Source organism: Triticum aestivum, chromosome 6D, assembly GCF_018294505.1.
Source record: "Triticum aestivum cultivar Chinese Spring chromosome 6D, IWGSC CS RefSeq v2.1, whole genome shotgun sequence".
NCBI lineage: Eukaryota > Viridiplantae > Streptophyta > Magnoliopsida > Poales > Poaceae > Triticum > Triticum aestivum.
The window spans coordinates 105795460-105802283 of NC_057811.1; the positions used below are offsets into that span (position 1 = coordinate 105795460).

At 42.9% G+C, this 6824-nt stretch overlaps 1 long non-coding RNA gene across 4 annotated transcripts; it reads right to left on the minus strand.

Moving 5' to 3' along the window:
* Window positions 1–512: 512 nt before the first annotated feature.
* Window positions 513–6824, minus strand: LOC123143888 (uncharacterized). Of its 4 annotated transcripts, none has more exons than XR_006471117.1 (11): window positions 4084–6824; window positions 3868–3967; window positions 3507–3610; window positions 3366–3424; window positions 3203–3295; window positions 1936–3118; window positions 1673–1791; window positions 1445–1516; window positions 1280–1328; window positions 1129–1194; window positions 513–954 (listed from the first exon to the last, which is right to left on the minus strand). It is a non-coding gene; the product is annotated as an uncharacterized lncRNA (long non-coding RNA). The 4 variants fall into 4 exon arrangements; XR_006471115.1 differs by having other exon boundaries at window positions 3876–3967; window positions 4084–6823; XR_006471114.1 differs by having other exon boundaries at window positions 514–954; window positions 3876–6822.

A 6824-nucleotide genomic window follows, 5' to 3' on the forward strand; every position in this document is an offset into this window, starting at 1 on the left:
GACCGATTTTTAGTAAAAATGTATATATTAGCAGAAAAGAACATCAGTGTTGACAAGATTTAAGAAACCATCGAGATTAATTTAGGAGACGGGACAAATTCTAACGACAATTACACTTGCTAGATTTTTCATAGCAAGGAAGGATGCATTTCAGATGTTGAATCACATGCTACCGCATTATGTGAAGATTTACTATTCAATTAGGACAGAGCAATTTCTATCCACACTTCTAAGGCAAACAATGCAAAGGAGGTAACTGCGGCTCCCTCCACATTTTCGCATCCGGGCTTGGGACCGGCAAAGGCAGTGTTAGGCCACACCAACCAATCATTCAGCAAAGCATACAAGGCACACACACTCAGAGAGTCAGGCCACACACAATCACACACATTCATTGTCAAAATGCAACACACTTCTAAGGCAAACAATACAAAGGAGGTAACTGCAGCTCCCTCCACATTTTCGCATCCGGGCTTGGGACCGGCAAAGGCAGTGTTAGGCCACACCAACCAATCATTCAGCAAAACATACAAGCCCCCCACACACACATAGAGTCAAGCCACACACAATCACACACACACACAGTCATTGCCAAAATGCAATATTCACAGTCACACACATCACAGTCAAATGCACAATATTCACAGTCACACACATAGTCAAACACAGAGTCACACACACACAGTCACACGTCACAGTCAAATGCAATATTCGCAGTCCCACACAGACAGTCAAGCCACACACACAATATGTTTCAAGCCACAAACAGTCAGACAGACACAGAATGGAGCACTTGCACACAAGAAACAACAAGAAACAGACATAGATAGGGGCACAAACAGAAAGCAAATACACGCAAGACCGAAGTAAATTCAGAAAGCTATAAAGAAATTCCAGAACCTGAATGACTAAAGTATTTCTCTTGAGGGGTGAGGGTGATTCAGATCTTCGTTCCTGAAAACAGGAAGCTGGTTAGAGGCTGATTAAGTGATTATCTTCATCACTACCCACAAGTTCGTAGGCCTATGGAAAGAAATGTTAAATGTGTTCTTATTCTACTTACTAGAGAAAGCAAGGCATGTAACATGAGCACTTATAGAAATTCTGGCTCAGGTAAGCCATTCATACCTAAAAAAATATGTTTCAAGTTGGCAACTGTGGTTGCCTCTCATGAGTTACAAGCCGATGGATAGCCTGAAATGACATGAGCAACTTAAAATGTGAGTTTCCACAATGCAAATGATGTTTCTATATTCTTGAAGCAAGAAAAATATCTTACGTTACCAGCAGCACCAGCAGTCATATTTACAAAAGAAGATTAAGATGACCTGTGATGTAATAAGCATCATATGAGTCAAAAAATACTTGGAAATCAGTTTATGATCATAACAACATAGGTAATTATTCATGTGTGTATATCAAAGTTATCAAGATAGGAACTTACTGAGTCTGTGTATCTTGCAACTCCAATAATTCACCTGGTTTGTCGTCTTGCTTTAGCTATAGGTGAGAAGAACTGATAACAAATAGAAGTTGCACAAATGTAAGTACCCCATTCCTGCAATATTCAGATGTCTGATGCACGGTACGATGTTCAGGAAAGAGTGAGGAAGTGGCAGGGGCTACACCATTCATGTTAGGAATCTGGTAACAAAGAGGACCAAGGTAGTACCTTCTAGGAAGAAATTTTGCTATTTCTACCCATTTATTCCCATACATCCGATGTCTTGACATTGCATGCCTATACGTCCAGGTAGTGACCTTGCAATGAGACCAATTTGTTGCTCCATACTGCATTTTGAGCACAAATATCAGGTGCCAATGGGTAGTTATGGATACAACACATCTAAAAACAAAAGCACCCAGAAGTAGCAAATTTTGGCTAAATAAACGTTTTGACATCAGCATCCCAAAATGTAAAGAACGTAAATATACCTGCGTTGTATGCAAACCCAACCATCAACCCAACCATCAGTGTCCTTAGCAACACAATAAAGAGCCAATGTGACATGTCCAGATCCAATGTATGTACCTTAAATACTTAGAAAAGCATTATTCCAGTGACTGGACAGCAGTAATACAAAAAAAAGAATATGATATCCACATAAGACATAATCAAAAAAAAGTTCAGAAAAAAGAATAGTGCTAGGTCTGTTCACATTCAACAAACAGCAAAGCAATCAATCGTGAAATATAAAACACAAGTTATACAACCAAACATTCAGCAAAGCATACAAGCCACACCATCAAACAAATGCAATTTTCACACACAGTCACACACACACACAGAGAGTCAAGCCAGACACATATTCACCATCAAGCCACAAACAGTCACACACACAGTCAAGCCACACATATTCACCATCAAACCACACACAGTTACACACATAGTCCAGCCACACACAGAGAGAGTCAAGCCACACACACAATAAAGCCACAAACACAGAGTCAAGCCACACACATATTCACCATCAAGTCACACAGAGTCACACACACAGAATGGAGCGCTTGCACACAAGAAACAGACATAGGTAGCGGCACAAAGAGAAACCTAATACATGCAAGACCGAAGTAAACTCAGAAAGCTATAAAGAAATTCCAGAACTTGAATGAGTAAACTGATTTCAAGTTGGCAACAGTGGCTGCCTCTCATCAGTTACAATATTGTGCATATTACAACAGCACTAAGAGCTTGCTCAAGAGCATTTTCATCAATCTATCTGAGAAAATACAGAAACAATGTTCCATCAAGATCTTTGAGAATAAAATATGGAGGCCATATCAGTTCCAAACACGACTTGCTAATAACCACTGCAGTACTTAAACATGAGTATCAAGTAGGGTAATTTATTACATACAGTAAGAAAAACACATTGAAATATTTGAAGGGTGCAAAATAGAAATTAGGTACCACTACTCCGGCAAGGCAATAAAAAACCATACAAGACAGAACATTAAAAATGAGTAAATTGCAGAAGAGAGAAACAAATCTACAACTGAATGGAGTAAGCCTTACTCATCCCCAATTTGGCGTTGCTCAATTTGAGAGATACCATAGTATCGAAGTGCAGCTTCCAAGAGTTTACGCTTTAGATCTAAAACTCTCGCATAGCAATACCTACAAGAGATATAACAAGGGAACTAAAATTTTGTCCTTAGTTGTAGACAGATAGATTATTAAACTGTTCCTGAACCAACAAACCTTGTATTGCAAGTTCAGAACTTCCTGGTTGCTGTTTGTGACAAAAAATGAGGCTTTGTTGATAAAAGCTTCAACATTCACTGCATCATCATCCTATAAAATGAAGAACTACATTAGTCCAGCTGAAAATGCAATGACGACAAAGGCTAAAAACGGGACTAACCTCCAAATAGAGGCGTGCAATCTGGACGCACTTGGATAATTTGTTTGTCATCAAGCATCCTGGTTTTTAAGAAGATGGTCAGATTTCCCAGACTTAGAATATCCAATGACATGTAAAGAGAGACAAAAGCTTTGCTTATACCTGACTCCTGAGTCCAAGTCAATGCCACTAAGCATTTGTGCTGCTCTCGACCATTGTTGTTCAAATTCATACAGTTCTGCAAGCTTCTCCCTAATCACTACAACCTGCAGATAGCCAGCAAGGTTATACTATTCTCAGTTTATGCGCATCAAAACAGTAAATACACCATTTTAAAATAACAGGACGCATGTTTTTCTTCTTCTTAGCATCATGTGCAAAAGCAAGTGGGTAAATAGCATAGCCACAAGTTCTGCAATTTGTTCATTTATTACGAACAATTTGTTCCAGGAGATCCATTTGGCAAACACAAGTTAAGCATGATGTGGCAGAGAACATCAACTACACATAAAATCAAGTGTACCTGATTACCTAGGCTGTGCGGTGGCCCAGACAAACCGTTCAGTGTCCTTAGCAAGACAATAAAGAACAAATGTGAAATGTCCAGATCCACATGTCTGTACCTTAAATACTTAGAAAAGCATTAGACTAATGATATCCACATAACAGACATATCACAAAGAAGTTCAGAAAAAAAGAATAGTCAGTTGTCTGCACTAAAAAAGTACTGGTCTGTTACCTACGATCAGGAACTGCCAATACCAAGTTAGCATAAATGATTATTCGTCAAGACAATCACTCCTGCCATATAAACATGTAACTCAAGGAAAATTTGTAAGAGATGTGGTTAATTACTTAAATAAAACACACCATACCAAGTATACTAACACAGAAGTGATATCAATAATTCCACTTTCCACATCAGATAGTATAAAACACACCATAGCTAGTATAAAAAGCACCATGGCCTACACAGTTTGCACCCCTGAACGCATCCCCATATATGGAAAGACAGACATTGGGAACATAAGCAAAGCATGACAAGAAGAACCCAATTGGAAAGAACACTAAATAAGCAACCATCAGAACAACCATAATGTATCACCCCATCTCTGCTCATAAGATGGGTGATTCAAGAACATAAGAACAACCGTAACGAACAACCATAACGACCAGCGCGCCAAACCAGAGTATCACAAGGGCGCATGCGTTTGAGGTATGGAAATCGCCGACGAACAACGCAGCGACGGAACCGAGGAACCGATCTGAGCGAACACAATAAACTGACCTTGCTTTGGCCTCTCCCCGTCTCCGTAATCTAAATTCAAAATCAGATGGGCGAACACGAAACACAGGGATACGAAACGTAATCGTTCATCGCTCCGCCACGAATACGAAACACAGGATCGTGAGTGTCTCTCAGATAACCGAAGCGCACGCAGAAGTTAATGATCCAACAAACTCAGAATCAATATTAACTACTCAATGATCCAGCAAGCATTACAACAGAATTTTACGGAATAGGGTGTCAGAAGCTCAATGATCAATGATCGCACTATAAGTTAATTGTCACAAAGTCTAGGCAAAGCAAGAAAAGCATTTTCCATTGACTGGACATTAGTAATACAAAGAAAGAATATGATATCCACATAAGACATAACAAAACACGCATATCACTAAAAACTTAAGAAAAAAGAAGTCAACTGTCTACACTAAACAAATACTAAGTCATTAATCACAATACCGAGTTGATGCCATAAAATTTAACATGACAAACAATAATTTTTCATGCACACTAACTGGGGATTAACAAATGTCAGAGCATAAGAGTTGCGCTACTCAATTGGATCACCATCATCACAAGAAAACAAGCAGCACATGTCCACGTTATAGGTTCGTTGAAATTCTTGTCCAAAGGAAAGGGACATGACAGAAGTTAGCAGCATTGGTAAAAAAAACATGTGATGAACGTGCTTTCATGGATAAATAAATTCAGGAGTTATGCTCACAACAGAATTATATGCCCAGGTGTGCAATGACAAAATACTGGAGTTATTCTATGCAATCTAGAATGTAGTCTAAGGGGAACTAACTAGCAGCAGCTCACCTAGAACTCGTATGAGTACTTCAATGGAAATAGCAACATCAGGAAGAAAAGAAGGAACCTTGTCCAACAGTAGCAGCAGCAGGTGTTCAATTAGTCAAGCAGCAGGCCACATGGTTTGCACTCTTGCAAAACTTTTCTGCTCGGGACACGCAAGCAAAGCATGATAAAAGAAACAAACTGGAAAGAACATAAACAGTATACACCATCAGATCAAGCGTAAGGAATCACCCCATCTCTGAATCTAGGACGAGAGCACACACACGCCTAGCCGGTACAACAAGAACTCAACAATTAACAGACCCTGGAACTCAAGAATTGACAGAGGGCCAACAAGAACTGACAGAGGGCCAAGAATTGACAAGAGTATCACAGGAGAGCATATGTTTGAGTTCTGAAAATCACCAGGAACAACGTAGGTGACGGGACGGAAGAACCGGTCTGAACTAGCACGATAAACGAACACTGCTCCCCGTCTCCGGCCGTAATCCAATTTCGAAACCAGACCCGTTCCGTTCGTTCCTGCAACCGACGCGAACACGAAACCCAGGATTGCTAGTTCGGATAACAGAAGAAGCGCACGCAGACATAATTGCTAGTACGCAGACTAGACGGAGACCCCCCGACGAGGCGAGACGGGCCAAGAACACGCGAGCGCATCGGGACAACGGCGAGGACGAGCGAAATCGAGCTAGGCGCGACCCTACACGGCGAGGGCGAGTGAAATCAAACCAGAAGCGGCCTACACGGACGACGGCGGCGAGGACGAGCAAAATCGAATCGGACGCGACCCCAAACGGACGACGGCGAGGACGAGCAAAATCGAACCAGACACGACTCTAAGCGGACGACGGCGAGGACGAGCAGAATCGAACCGGACGCGACCCTACACGGACGACGGCGGCGAGGAGGAGCAAAATCGAACCGGACGCGACCCCAAACGGACGACGGCGAGGACGAGCAAGATCAAACCAGGCGCAATTCCGAACGGGCGAATCGAGCACGAGCGAAAACCAAATCAGGCGCGGTTCTAAGCCTAAACGGGCGACGAATCGAGGAGGAGCGAATCCGAAGCAGACGCGAGGAGGTGGAGGCGAGAGGCACGTCCCGGGGCCCCGGACGAAGAGAGGAGGAGGAGCAGACCGGCCACGACCGGAGCGCGGGGAGGGAGGAAAGGGCGCGCCTGGCCGCCGGGGTAGAGGCCGTGTCGCCGGCCGGGTCCTTGCCGGAGACGGCTCGGCGGGCGGCGGAAACCGGAGGGAAGTGGAGCTGGTGGTGGTGGGTTGGGGCTGGATCCGGACCGGACCGGGTGGGCAGGACCGGGAAGGATCGGTCGGTCGGTCGATCGGCAACGCGGCGCGGAGATATTACCGTTG